Genomic DNA, 16,279 nt, shown 5'->3' on the forward strand with positions numbered 1-16,279 from the left:
TTCAACTCTTTTGCCTTTGAACTGGTATGAAGTTTGAGAAACTAAATCAATAGTAAAAAATATTGAGAGATACTGAGCATGGTGTATGAGTTGCTATCTTTTTGTTGACCAATTATAACCAGAGATCTTATTGTAAAAAGGTACTGACAATCTCTACATTGTTTATGAAAATATAAATTATTAACTCATGTAAAGAATCTGCAAATTGCTGTATTTCTGGGCAGAATTATTAGTCCTCAGAAACAAAATGTTTCACTAGCATCTTCCTGGATATGAATTAAGGGGGGGAAGTAATAAAATTGTCTACTTATAACTTAGAAATAACTTTACAAATATTTTGACATAATGACCAGATACCCTTACTAATGAGCATACTTTTTTCTCCCTCTGGCAAACGCTATGGTTCTCATACCTCGCAACAGCTGAAAAATTACTTGCTTTTTGGGTCAATCCTGCACACACTAACTTATGGAGATGCTTTGATTTTCTCCATATTCATAGAGAGTCAGGAGTGAAGACTACCCTTTTAATGTAGTATAAACATTTCTTAAAACTTAAGACCATTTGTATTTTTCCAAAAGATCTCTTCAGATGTTTACACTTTTAATAATACAGCTATTTTTACATACATATAGAAAAGTAGGACATAAATACAGTATTAAATGTATAATCTTACTGTGGAACAAACACTAAAATAGGATTTTTATTGTTAAAATTTTCCTGAGAGCACTCTGCATTTATGAGATTAAGCTTTTGTGAAGTCTGTTTTATCTATCCCTGAAATTATTTTGTCAGTCTCTTTAACCATCTAAGTATTTCTTACAGTTGGAATTAAAAAGCTAAGCCTATCATTAGCATCCTTATAAATCTTTGAGAGAAAAATCTGTATTGCAAAAAAGCAAACTGGAAATTTCTTCCTAAGTAGGGGATGTCCTATGACCAGAAACAATGACTCGATATGTAAATTACTATTTCTCAAAATTTATATTTTCTCAATTGAAATTACACAGGGAAAATTGTAACCAAATACATAAGGAAAACTTGGTCACGCTTCCAGTACCAGGACTTAAGCTTTCTTCAGTGCTCTTCTACCACTCCACAAAGGTTGCTGAGTAACCTTAGCATAATCCTGAATTATTAAGAAAATTAGAGGTCAGATTTACTTTACAGGAGATCTCACCCTATCTGAATCATGCCTGAGAGGGTCGGGAATTCCAGATGTGAGCCTGGTGGTAGGTGTAAAGTGCACCACATGTAGAGAATGTGCACAGTAAGGAAAAAGACAAATTACCCAGAGCTATTACTGTCATTAGTTCCATCAGCCTGGGAAGCCCTCCCACAGCATTTTCAGTGTAGTGTGTGGAGCAGGCCTGGGGCTTATCACATCTCGCAGGGGGTCCTCTTCTGCCAGGCATAGTCACATAGCTTGACATTTGTTAAAAAAAAAAAAAAAAAAATCTGGGCCCTCATTCTCCATGCAGGCTTCTGTTTCCCAGCTCTACAACCAGTAGCTAAAATAAAGGGAGCCAGCCCACTGAACGCTGCAATCATTTATCTGATGGCAGAATTGCTAGCCTTTCCAGAGGTGCACACTGTTCTTTCACATAATCAGTTTTAAGGCAGGGACAATAAGCCTTTGCTACTATATTGTTCCAGAAGCTACTTCAAGGGTTGTTTCACTAACCTTTTGAATATTTCACCATAATTAAAAGGTAAGGGATCTATGACACAAGAATTGTGATGAAATAATAAAGCACATACAATAACATCGAAAGCAATATTGCATTTAGTCTGTGCTATAGTAAATAACCAATGGAAAATGTTTAACTGATATAGCAAAACAAATTTCCCAAAGTATTTTTGATTCTAGAAGTGCACAGGAACAATATGTATTATAGGATCTTAAAAAGAGTAGACTAAAATACATAAACAAAATTGTACTGGAATGTGTGCATGTGGCAATTAATATGCAGAAAGAAATAGCTTGTGCTACAGTGCTATGATTTTAGAAATTATCTAAATTATTTGCTAAAAGTCCCTTTAATGTTTCATAATCTCCTCAGTTAAAGAAAATCACAAAATTATAAGCATATACACATTCTCATGAAAGAAATAGTGACAAGAAAGTAAATGCAAAATTATAAAACTTGCCTCACCTAAAAATAAGAAAAAAAATCATAAAAATTAGCACACAACTCAACAGGGAAAAGAAAGATGCAAAGAACACAAAATAAATTTCTTGAAGCAACTACTTTTCTCACACTCATCTTAATTATAATAGCAATAATCCCACATAAGAATTAATCACATAGTAGATATACCTGATTAGTCAAACAAATGTCTCTTATGCAGTAAAAAAACCATGCTTCAGAGAAACTAAGTAACATATACAACCAAAGTCAACCAGCAAGTATTCATATCCAAGGCCACCTGACTTAATGAGCGTAATTTCAGTTATAGCTATCCATCTGTCTGTCTGTTTTTCTCTCTCTAATGTCATTTTTAAGTAAATCCCAGTTATTCTGAAATAAACCTCTTTACTATCTCTTTCAAACTTGCAATTACCTCTTAAGAAAGCAGTGCAATGCCCTTCTGACTTTAGAAGTTCTGATACTCGTTTATACCCAGTAAATAAATATTTGCATCCTTATTATGCCTTGTACTGGTGCTGCAGTTATAAAGGAGAACATAGACACTTTGGGGGCCTCCAGAGCAGTAAGGGGACTCACACATACAATAGGAAAATGTAGTTAGTTATGAGACCATACAGCTAGAGCACATGATGACCTGGGCTTCTAAAGAAAGGACATCCCAACTGAGAAAATAAAGGGTGAGATAGGATTAGGCAGATGAATCATGCACAGAAAGAAATGATTCCAGTAGAGAGTCAAAGGGGGAAAAATTAAAAGAAGGCAAAAACAAAACAAGACAAACCAAATATGGTGCATTTCAGAAATTGAAAGTGGCCCCTCTAGCTGGACGTAGAGTACAATAACAACCATAACAACTGTGTTGAAACTAGCATAGTTTCATTTCTGAAGACCTGGGGGGCTTGCTTTTCTGAAAACAATTATTCCAAATCTCGAAACACAACCCAAAATCTTAGGTTTTCTCTGATTGCATGTCATCAGTAAACACTGCTTTGTGAATAAGTATACCTAAATTAAGAATTATTATGCAAGTTAATGATATAATTAATTTAAATAATTGCTGCTTTGACCCACATATTCTTTGAGATCTTGGCAAGTTCTCTTGACTGAAGAGTACTTTCCTATTCTACAAAATGGGATTGACCTATTTTACATGTTTGTAAATGTGAATGAGAAACAGTGTAAAATTATCACCAACTGTGGTGCCTGGCACATAGAAGATAAACATTATAAGGCCACCATAGCTGAATTTAGAAAACCAAATGTCCATAAACCACAACTGAATGATGAGGTTGAAAGAACCATTTTCTCATCTGCCTCAAGGTTGGTCCCAACTCTTAACTGATTGTTAAAATATTTGATTATTTTACTAATAGCAAATTCTAATTTTGCTAATGATTCAGAAGCTTCCTGTCATTCCCCTACTTTGTGTCCATTTATGTTTGATATAAGAATATGTATTATGGATTAACTGCTATGGTCAGAACAGAAGTCTTGATGCATTCAACATAAAGCCCCTAGGGATAATTAAGACAGTTCTAAAACAGAAGGTATCCCAAAAGTTCTCCTTTGTGGCCTGTCTTCTAACCTCCTGTCTGCCTTAAGCATGGCTTATTACAGAGCTAACCACTTCAGTGTCAAGACATCTGGGGACTCTAATAGAAATCCTGGCTGTCACAAATTTATCTGACTGTGTTTCTCTCAGAGATAATTGTATAATGCCTTTGGAAACCCAGCTTTTTGAATTAGGGATTTAGCTCAGTGGTAGAGCACTTGTCTAGCAAGGACAAGACTCTGGGTTTGTCCCTAGTGCCAGAAGAAAAACAAAAAAAAAAGAAACCCTTCATCTTTATTTAATTCTACAATTTTCCAGAATAGGTTGCTGTGTATTCTTATTAAGCAATGGTGTGTGACTTGGGCTGCCACCATGAGGAGTGGATGGTAAGGAAATTATTCTTATTAACTCTCAAGTGTAAATAGATTTTTTATCATTCATTTTATACAACAATGCTTTTATTTTCTCTCTGGAAGAAAACTAATTTTCTGCAAACAAATTTACTTTAGATTTTGTAGCATTTTCCCCCCCAAATGGTCAATCAACACTTCTTCTCTGAAAAAAAAAATAGTATCAAGTAATATCAAATTAGCTCAGCAATAAGAGCTAAATTATGTTTCTACTACTAATATACTTTGTACATGGTGTACACATTAGATGGTGTATGGAGTGAAAACAAATGAGAGTAAATTGAGGAAAAAAATCAAGGGTTAGATTGGGAAGCATTTTATTTGACATATGGACTCTACAAGCAATAGTGAAAACATTTACAACTTTGAAGTTGCTTTCATTTTATTCCTTTATGTGCTTCAACATAATCCAAACATTAAAGTTCAGATTAAATATGGAATCTGTGTCATTCAGGGGAGAAATTACACTAAAGAAATCACCATAATTAAACATTTTTAAAACTGAGTACTTTCAACTATACTTTATGTTCTTTTGCTTTGTCGTGATGCACTTTCCTGCACTACTTATACATTTACCTTTCTGAGCCCTTTATGTTGACTTTCAAAAATCTTCGAATAAATTTCTCTTCCTTTCTTCATTCCTACCTTTACTAAAGACTCCATGATTTATATTCTTGTGTTTACTACAAAATATTGGGTGGGGAATAATTAATCCTTTCAGCTTATTTTAAGGTACAAATAATGGCCAGCCTAATATGTTTGTCTGTGCTTACAAGCTTAAACTTTATTTCCTTCAATAGACCTGCCTTGCAGGCATGCCTTCCTGATCTATTCTGGGAGAATCAAATTATGGTAGATACTATTCCTGATTTTCTTTTACGATGGACAAGTCATCAATGCAAAATATATACCACCTGATTCCCCAGTGTTCTCAGACTGCCAAAGTATTGGCTGGATGACATGTCACATTACAAAATATATAAGAACTTTGTTTCTCATTGCCTGAATTTCTAAGGCCCAACATATTATTATTTTTTTAATTTAATGTGGTGCTCAAACCTGTTGCTTTGTTTTCAAAGCCTTTTCAGTGAACTTTTTAATATGATCATAAACAGAATAAGGAATATTGCCTATGATGAAAAATCACAGTTTATTCTAGTATCAACAAAACTAAGCAAATTGCTAACCTCTCAAACAGTTTTACAACATGCCATACTTCTTTTTTCCTCCTAAATTTTTGCCTAGACACTTGTAATTATTGGATAATTACCTCTCCATATTCACTTTCTTTTGACAGCTTAGTTCTAGCCTCTGGGAGTTAAACATCTAATTGGTTTGTCTGCTTAGATTGTGGAATCTGGAGGCTTCATGAATTTAGCCAAGCCAAAAGCGTTAAAAATATTTTAGGTAGTTCTGTCCTCCAGAGACCATCTAAAAGAGTTAAGAGAAGTACCAGCCCCTGGAACTTCATTCATTCTTCACAAGTCTAGTAACTAGACTCACAGTGAATACCTCGGTTATCAGAGAAGAGCCTCATAGAATCACTACACTCAATAAATGTCCAATAACAATGGTGAAGAGTTAGATGAACTATATTTAAAATATTTCCCCACTAATTCCCCTCCTAAATCTGGCTTCCATCTTTGCCTCTTTATGGTATCCAATGACCTCCATTCAGCCAAGTTCAAAGGCATTTTCTCTGTCCTTATCTTCCTTGATCTTTCTGATGTGTGGGGCACAGCTTTTCATACCTGCCCCTTTGAAGACTTCTGGCTTCAGTTCCTGAGACATTTCTATTGTCTTTTATTTTTCCTCATCACCACCCTGATCTCTTCACCTATTTCTCACATTTATGTCTTTTTTTCCTTATGCCTTTCCAGTCACTTTTCTTCCAACACAGCTTTGATGAAATTCAATGTTACTTGTATCTTCCTGCTTTTTTTATTCTCCACAGATTCTTTTGTTTTCACTAAGTTATGTAAGTGAGTAACTTACAGATACCTCTCTAACACTGATACATTTCTTTTTATACAGTCTTAGCTGTATCATATGCACATCAAAATTTAAATACAGAGTTCCAGAATAGAAGTAATTCACATATACTTCATTGTCATTTCATTGCCCACCACCTCTCCACAGGCCACCTCTTCAAAGAAGCCTTACTTGATCGTTCTATCTTAATCTCTCTAATTCCCTTTCGCTACTTGATTTTTATTCATAGCATCTACCCTTACCTTCATAACAATATGCACTTTTGGTATGTTCTGAATGATTCACAAAAGTGAACACTCCATGATAAGCAAGAATTTTTTGCTTTGTTCACTGCTGTAAAACCAGCACATAGAATAGTACATGACACACAGTGAACACTAAATAAATATTTAAGTGGATGAACAAATAAGTGAGTGAGTGAATAGATGCCTTATTCATTCAGAATCTGTCAGTCAGATTCAGAACCTCAGACTCATCTTTGACGTCTTACCTTCCTCAGTGCTCTATCCTTAATCCAGTTGTTCTAGAGTAAAACTAGGCTGATGTAATAAGTAAGGCATGCCATAATTCAGTGGCTTTAATTAAAAAAAAATTATTTCTCCTTTGCAGTTTGAGCCAAATGCTTCAAGTGGGCAGGTAGCTTCGCTCTCCCCCAGAAGTATTTAAGACATTCATGTTTCTCTTCCATAACTTTAGGGCACTGTCATCTTCTGCCTGGCTGAAGCTACACCTATGTGAATATCAGCCAGATGAAAAGAAAAAGACAGCACAAAGGGAGTGTTCTCACTATCCCAAAACATAAGACTGGAATAACCCACATTTCTTCTGCTTAGATTCCATTGGCAAGGGTTTAGTTTTAGGACCCACCCAACTGCAAGAGAGCCTAGGACATGCAGTCTATTATGTGCTTATGAGGAAGGGGAAAACACACCTGATGCACAATTACCAGTCATTTCCACATGTCAGTTTTCATACTCTGTCATACCAATCCCTTCCTTTCTTTTCATGCCAAATATAAAAAGTCCTATCCTTTGCCTAAACTATTATAATCCTTGCCTTGTTATTTTCCCAACCTTTCATCTTACCTGACTACCTGATTCTGAACACCAAATGACTTTTTCTAGATTTTGTCTGTCACTTTTAATTCCTTGTCTCAAGATAGTGTGAAGTTCCACCTATGTCAAGTCCAAAGTATTTGGTATGGGTTCAGTGCTCATCATCCTCCGTAAAATCACAAGTTTAGACTGTAAGAGATGAAGAAATTCCACACACTTTACATACCCTACTCCACATCCGTGTTTCTTTTCCTTCTAGAGTTTCATACAATGGAGACTTGAATTTTTCAGTTGTGTGATATCACATTTCTTTTCCCTTACGGTTCTTGATTTAAGGACTCAACTTAAAAATAAGCCTATAAAATAGCACTGTATTATATGCAATTAAATTTCTTCAAGCAGTAGTTTCTCTATAACCCATTTGTAAAAGCTTAATTTAAAGGTTGTGTTTCTGAATGTGTTTTGGGAATCCCTGAGAGGATGACCCTGAAAGTTTTCAGGGGGATCTGTGAGACCAAAATTTTTAAAAAATAGTTCTCTGACATTATTTGCTGTTTTGACTTTCATTGTCTCATAAGTGATAACAGCATTCCAGAAGCTACACTATGTGATACTGCCATAGATTGACTGAGGAACAGCTATGGGAATTCAACTGTTTTCTATTAAGCTGAATATTAAGGTTTACAAAATTAGAAGACAATGCCACTCTTCTCAGTAATTTTTTGGTTTATAAATTACAGTTATTTTTCATTAAAAGGTTGTTTACATTATCATAGTAAGTTATTTAGGTGAACTAATTATATATTTAAATAAACAGGCATAAACAAGACTCCTGCTAACAAACATTTTTGAGATCCTCAAGAATTTCTAAGAATGTAAAGGGGTCCTGTAATTGAGAAGTTTAAGACCCACTGCATTGAGGCGTTAAATTATAGTTTTGGAGCATTTTGTGGCACCCATCCATTTTACTCTTCAGCATCTTCCCTCAATACCTGGAAGTAAGAAGAGTGGATACCACTGAAAATTAACCTAAATAATTTCCATTCTCTAGTCTAACATAGTCTTCACTGAAGTCATCAAGGACAAAGCATTCCTTCTTTGATGTTCTGCTCTTGCATATATGAAGGGAACTGAGAACTGTGCTGAGAAATAGGCACAGAGGTCATTGGGAAAACAGGCTCTCAGGCAGCTCTCATGCATAACTAATGACTGTAAAGTGCTTTACAGATAGAAAAGTGTTATATTATGACAGAACAACCATCATGCACCTCATGCTTTAGGAGAAACTGACTCCTTTCTTAATCTTCCCTATAAAGAAGACTAAAAATTGTCATAGTCTGTATAATGATTCCCAAAGATTTTAACTGAAATAACCAAAACAATATTCAAGGGGAGCAACATTCATCATTTATATTCTTGGACCATCACTCAATTCTGTAATGTTAAGATTCTAGTCTAATACAGCCACTTAGCTTTGCCCTAGAGAAAACTCTATCTATGCCACAGCCAGAGGCTGCCATAATATACATCACAAATGAATACATTTATTCACAAGACTGATTTCATATAGTATACCAGCACTGCAAAATAAACACTTATAAACAGAGCATCACTCAAATTCCAGTAAATAATTCAATAGAAACAACTTCATAATATAGAATAAACAGACAGTATATACCAGATTTGGTTCTAGGTTTGTGGTAAAGACATTACACCATTTGCCTGGTGGTGGTATTTCTGAAGAATCAGTTAACTAAAGGTTACTTCTAAAATTCTAAATGGTGTGGAAAATATTTTCAGGACTTTTTTGTTTTATGATGCATTTTTCTTTAAAGCAAATTCTAATCCTATCATTTCATATACTTATTTTCACTTGTGAGACTAACATTATTGTCTGGGCCTAGATGTGACCAAAATTACTTTGTGGATTGTATTAGCCTCATCATTCTTGCTGTAAAGATATTGCTGGTTGAAATAGTTCCAAAAACCATTTTGTTACATGACATACAAGAATGTTTTCCATTAATATTGATGAGACCTATGAGTCCATACTGATGGGATAATAGAACTAAAAGGTGAGTTTTTATTGGAAATATACCATCCTTTATCCAAGTATTCAAGTTCTCATAAATATGGAGAAATTTGCACATACAGAAAATGCAAGAATGACTACTGCCTTTGAAGTTGTAAAGACCTTCAGAATACATTATAGAGGACAGGAGGCATGGCTCAAGTGGTAGGCTTCTTACCTAGTAAGTGGGAGAGCTTCAGTTCAAAACCCCAGTACCACAAAAGAAAAAGAATACACTATATTCTTAAAAATATGAAATGTCCTTTGATACAAAAGCAGCAGCAAGCTCCAAAATGTTTCCCTACATTACTGAGGAAAGTAAGTGAATGACTTCAGAATTTAATAAGAAGTTTTATTCTCTAGAAACTGCTAATTCATATTTTCTACTGTAATCTTTGTAGACATCAGCTTCTCACTGTCAGTGGAAGTAAATTATTGTACTTTACAAATAAAGTCAGTCAATTTGTTTTGTGAACTAAAATTTAAATCGTATTTAGGTTTCCTGCTACTTTTATTTCAAGTATTTCTTTGCAAAAAGCAATCTTTCATAATTAAAATTCTGAGGCAGTTGAAATAAAATGTCCCTAAGTAATATTCTCAGAGTTTAAAATAAGATTTTGACTACTTTCCATAAAGGTTTTTTTTTCTTTTCGATATTTAAACTACACTGTTTCAAAGCATATGTGTTCTTTTTACAAAGCTAATTCATCTTTATCCTGTTTCCTCCTAATCTCACCAAAAATCAGATATAGATTCTTTTAGTAAACTTATTTTAAAGTAAACTTCCTGTTTATAATAAAAAAATTAATAGTTCTAAAAAGTAAACATTGAATTGTTTAATACAAAATGTTTTTACTGAGATGTGGGCAATTATTTTAATAAAGGAAAAACACATTTAAAACTAATTGAGGATCTAATTTAAATTATCAAAATAATAAAATATCAAAATAATTTATCAAAATAAAAGGTTTACATTTTGCAAACCTTTTCATCATTGTGCATTGAACAACTAATTCACTGTTTTATATTATTGAACTATGAGAAAGCAGACAAAACATTTTGAAGAAATATTAATTAAAAAGCTATTAGGGAAAAAGTAAAATCTTTCACAGTCCTTAAAAGTTAATTCCCACCATAATTTACTTTATCATATTCAGTGACCTGTCTAATATTATCTCTATCTACCTGCTAAGTTTAACAAGTTTCAAACAACACATTGTATTTGTGACAGGTCAACATAAACAGCAACCTTTACCCATGAGAAAAAGGAAAGTCAGTGTTTGAGTTACTGTTAAGGATTTTTTTTCTGGAGAAAGAATGAAAAAAAAAAAAAAACCAAACATACTCCCTATAGAAATCCTTGGATGTTATGAAACTGAGTTTTGCAGTCTTTAGTCTTTTTTTTTTACTGTGGCACCTCGCTGTGATGCAGAGAACAGATGAGTTCAACCGGAAAGCATGAAGTCTTGGATTTGCCGAGTCACCAACACTGAGATGATTGTATTTGTATTAGCACGACGTTTACCACACAATCAAATGAATCTCATTTACATACATTTATGGCTAGTTTTCAGAGACAATACCACCTATTCCATCTCTCTCTCTCTCTCTCTCTCTCTCTCTCTTCCCTCCCCCCCCCCTTTGCAAACTACAAAAGGGAAAAACAAAGATGAAGCAAGAACTCTGCCTTCTTTTCTAAACAACAACAAAAAATCCATGGGGAATGAGTGAAATTATAACTAACTTAATCTCATTCAATTAATTTGAAATGTGTGCCAGAGAATCCTGATAAATCCACAAGTTGGCTATTTATTACCCTCAGTAAGGGCATTGCAAGATCTGCCCCAATAGTTCCTTGTTCCCAGGTGGATGACAGTCCTCTCTGTGGGCGGAAGTCAGCTAGGGAGGGTCAAGGTGTCTATGGTTTGCCTAGCGAAGTGGTCACGAAAACACTGGAAAGTCACGCCATTTGTTTGTGTTCGCAGGGAAGAAAGGGCACTGGCTGCACAGGGACACCCTGTCCAAGATGGTGACGCATCTTTCTGAGTACATTAAAAAAATATAGCATATTACTGAACTAAATGTTTTTATTGATCGTCCTTGAGTCAGAACCCACTGACCCCGCACACCATAAACGGCTTTAGCACAGAACTGTCATTTCCAGGCAGCAAGAGGAGATACTGGGTTATTCCAAGACACTTTGTCTAAGCTTTCTCCCACTGTCCCTCCATCCCTTGGCCCCCGGGTTAGCGGTTGGGTTTCCCCAGGACGCTCTCCAGGGACAGAGGGGCGGCGCGCACTCGGCGCGGTGGCCTCAGCCTGGTGCGGCCCTGGGTGCGGACCCGCCCAGCCCAGCGCCCGCGCACACCCTAGCTAGCGCTTGTGGCCACAAAGCCGACTGAAAAGACAAATGAATGTTCTGCAGCATTCTCCATTAAACAATAAAGTGAGCTGTAAAGTCTCAGGTGCTGTGTTTGTTGTGCAGTCTGCGCCGAGCGGTGGCTCCCGGGCCGGGCGAGCAGAGTGCAGTGGGCCAGGGAGCGCCTCTTCTGCTGATCCCAGGCGCAGATAAGGAGCCGCCGAGCCACCAGCTCTGTCTAGACTCGCGACCTCACAAGTCAAACGCCTTGTTTGGATTAGCCCTCCAGATCTGCCAACCTGATCAACTCCTGAAAGAGAAGGACCCAGAAACACCCCCTTTTCCTCTCCGGGACCACGACGATTGTCCTTCCTTTAAAAGATCAAGGGCTGAGTAGCCTGCGGGAGTGGCAGGGCTGGTTAGACCAGTGTGAGGACCCCGCTGTCCCAGCACCCTCCCCATAACCTGAGTGCAGACCGACGCTGCCAGCCCCCTCCCCCGACACGGGACCCGGTGGGAAAGTCATTATGGCCACGCGCAAAAATAACTAGCCCACTCAGTCAAATTCACAGATAAGACCATTCCAAAATAGACGCGAACTCTTGATCAATAAAAATGCAAAAAAGGAATCCTAGGCGAGAAATAGTCAGCTAAGCGGAATTTTCCTCATTGTAGTTCTCATAAAGGGCTGAACAATGTGCCTTTCCATCCCACCTGACCAGAAGCAAAGCTTAATCCACATCTAGCTCCCAAATCTGAGCATCCCTATTTTGGAAGCAAAAAATAGTAATTTATCTTTAGAACCCATTTTCTTATCAATGCCGGGCGCTTTTGCAAAAGTGTAATTACACAGAAAAAAACTGTCGAAGTGATTTTTAATAGAATCAAGGAGTCTTAAATGAAGTTCCTCAGAGCTCAGAGAAAACTCTGGCTTCCTCAGAGCTCAGAAACTAGCTTTTCCGAGCTAATAGCTTAAGCATCAAAAATTAAAGGATGTGATAGTTTCAATGCTCAGAGCAAACAGCAGCCATCTCTGCTGCCCCTCCCCCTCCTCAGCTGCTTGTGAACCAACTTCTCTGTCTACACTTCAGAAGTCTCCGGGAGGTGTGGAGAGATCCTCCATCACGGCTTGGGACATTGTAAGCTGTGAAGTTTATGTTTGTGGCGCCTTAGCTCAAACAGCCATTCAGTGGCTTGGTTAGTTATCAAGAAAACAACAGTAAGAAAAGATCAGTAAACAGAATCGGCAGCAAGCCTTGAATTAACTACTTTTCGTTTAAAAACACAAACTCACACTGTACAAGTTACTTGCTTTTATTTCAAATGGTAACAAGAATTCAAGATTTGGAGCCAGTTTCTAAAGTAACACTTTTTTTTTTTGTCAATGTTCATCTAAAGTAATACTTTTTAAATAAAGGTACAAAAAACAATCCCTTGTTCTTTCAGCATCCCCAAAGAAAACTTGACTTGCCCTGTTGTGACATAATCTTTAATTGTGGATTAGCAGAGGGGAAGTAAATAGTCCTTAATCAATAGAACTCAAATCTAATTTGGATTATAAATCTCTTTTGCAAAAGTTGACTAAACTGAACTTTGTAAATAAGAAAATATATACTTTCTGCTTAGTTTACTTGTGTTAAGGATGAGATTAAAAGTCCAAAGTGGCTGGATGTCATACAAACAGCTCTTTGTGAGGTTTGGACTGGATTGTAAACTTTTTTACTTTTTTTTTTTTTTAAGAAAAAGGAAAAAGCTAAGTAAATCCACATGGGATTTACAACAGTTATATTTCAATGAGATCGATCTTGTTTGTGGCTTATAAATTCACCATGTTAAGGAAATACAAAGTGCTTCTAAGGTAACTTGAAAGCACATTGACTTTTGACTGATAGTCAAAGAGTAAGACAGACCAGAAAAGAGGTCAACAAGATGAGTTTAACAAGTTGATCAGGGTGAATAGCAGCAGAGCATCACAAAGTCATTTATTTAATCTTGAACTTCAAAAAAAAGTTGTCACTGGGCAACTGGAATACACACACCCATACAGGATCACAAATAACCAGAAGCATTAACTCAATGGAGAAAAAGAAAGTCTTTGAATATGACTTTAACTTAAAAAGGGACCCTTTTAATGGTAATTGAAAAAAAAAACAGTGCTTCTAATGAAAAGGAAAAAGAGAATAGAGTGAATAGAGGTGATACTGCTCTTCAATTATATGGGAAAAAAATCCTATCTTTATAGATACTGATATGGATTCCCTCATTTAATGGTAGCTTTTAGTTGCATTAAATTTTAGCTTGCAGAAGCTGGAGGAAATGAGTCATAAAGTGGAGAAGGAAGGATTCAGAGTAATAAGGGAGGGAGGAACACAGATAATAACAAACAGGAGGAATTTCATTAGAAGAGCAGAGCTCAAAACTCAGTCACCAGAGGTGTGCAGAGAGAGGAGAGATGACATGCAAGAGATGATTTGCAAACAAGAAGACGTTTCAACTACACATTTAGAGCACATGCTGAGGAGTATAGAAGGAGAAGACACACCCTGCATATGAATTATACAAGACTTAGAATGCTAACAACCCATCAATCTATTCTCAGCCATCAGGCAACAAATACCTTGATTCTAGCAAGTGAGATAAAAATCATTCATCACCCCCTCCAAAACTGCTTTGCTTAAAGTCAAACTGTGGACTTCAGAACAGACTAACATCTATATATGTACAACATCAGGCACACATCACATATACATGTAAGTTCAATCTTAGAAGTCAATGCCAGGGAAAATGGATCACAAAAACGTGTCCCTTACTTAAGATCCTCCATTGTTTGCAGAGTCTAAATCAAGTTTTCTTCCTTTTCTCAGTCCTAACATTCTCAAGAGTCCACCAGAGGCTGTAGCTGGAGAAGTGTCGGTTAATGGTTTTCACTTGGGGCTTGGGTGATCAGTAACTTTGCAAGTGTTCTATAGTCGCGTTGTATCTGCCATCTTTGCACATGCTTACTAGTTAGTCATTCCAGCTATCTGGGGAGAACAAGGAAAACTGAAAAAGCAGACCAATAGATATAGCTAAAGAAGCTAAAAGAGTCAAGTCCGGTAACATGAGATTAAAGGGAGACAGAAAGAGGGAAGGGGGAAAAAAGACCAAAAAAAAAAGAAAGAAAGAAGAAAAAAAAAACCTTTCCCGGGAGAAGATCCGTGTAAGATAAGACATAACTCTTGTTTTTCTCAACAGAGAACCACAAGCCATTATTACCGCGGGCCAAATTATTACCCCTCTGTCAAGAATTAGACACAACAATCAAAGTAATCAACGGGCATGTCTAATGCACTGTAACATTTTCAATGCAAAGTTTGTTTTCTCTCTGCCCTCACGTTAGAGCCTGTAATTAACCCGTTATGTAGAACGATGCCAAACAAAAGCCTAATTGAGGCTCGCTTCCCGACTTGTGGCAGGTCTGTAGAGGGTGAAAGCGACTTGAGAACTGGGGCTGTGGGGCTCGCCAGTCTCCATCCTGGCCTCCTCCTTGCTCCTCGCCAGAACCCCGAGGGGTAACACGCCATAAGACACACGATTAAGGTACTTTAGCTTTCGTATTTATTAAATTGTCATATATCGAAAACGGTATTACACTCGCGCATACAAATGAACCCTGCTTTCAGAGTCCAAGACCCATCCAGGCATGGGGAGCGGAGGGAGGGAGGAGAAGAGGGAACAGAGCGCAGCCCCAGTCCTCACTAAGCCCGCTAACTAAGAAGCCCAATTTGGGGCAGTGTCATGTATCAATCTATCCCTGGGTTCTGGCTCTCATAATGAACTGCTGCTAAATGCGGTGGTGGCGGGTGGGGGAGATGTCTGTCCCACAGAGCAAGCCCATCTAACTAACTCCCTTTGCCCTCGGGGGCCTGCAAAGCAGACGACCTGGTCCCCCACTCCATAAAAGACTGCTCCCCAATAGAATACAAGCCGCGTTTCTTCCCGGAGCCAATCACCCTTCTCAAAGGATTGAAATTAGACTCGGGAAAGAAGAGGTGATGAGGGACAAGAAGGGGAAGAGGCCAAAAAATGCAGACACTCACTGGTCTGGGAATTGCTGAGAAAACTCCTCTCTTAGCCTTTTCCTTCTGCGCAAATAAAGCAATATTTCTCAAGCCAAAGCCACTAGTAAATAATGGTCATCTCTCCTGGGCTAAGCAGAAAGTCTCTCCTTTAGCAAGAGCTTGTATTTGAAATATTGGTCATTTCAACAATCCTGTGCAGGAGACTTCGGTATAAAGCACTTCAGTCTAAGAAAATAAAATAGTTACTCCAGTCAAAAGCCATCTGAAGCAGGATCCTCTTCCTTTTGAGGATGGGTGGGTGGATGGGATGGGGGGGGAGGGAGGAGGGAAAGAGGGGGAGAGAGAGAAAGACAGAGAGAGAGAGAAAGAGAAAGAGAGAAGGGTAGGGAGCAGAGCCGAGGAGAGTATCTCATTTTCACAAAACCTGTAACATTATCACAACTGAGAGCTAAGGGTTTCCTTCCAACCAACTTTGATCCAACTATCGAAATCCAAACTTGCAAACTGGACCTTACCTACTTGCAATACAATATCACACCTACAGTATGTCAGTTTACTCCAATTCACATGCAATCCTTAAATTCAGATATTTTAAAGGCTTGTTAATAAACATATATAAAAGAGGG

Source organism: Castor canadensis, chromosome 6 (genome assembly GCF_047511655.1).
Source record: "Castor canadensis chromosome 6, mCasCan1.hap1v2, whole genome shotgun sequence".
NCBI classification, from domain to species: Eukaryota; Metazoa; Chordata; class Mammalia; order Rodentia; family Castoridae; genus Castor; species Castor canadensis.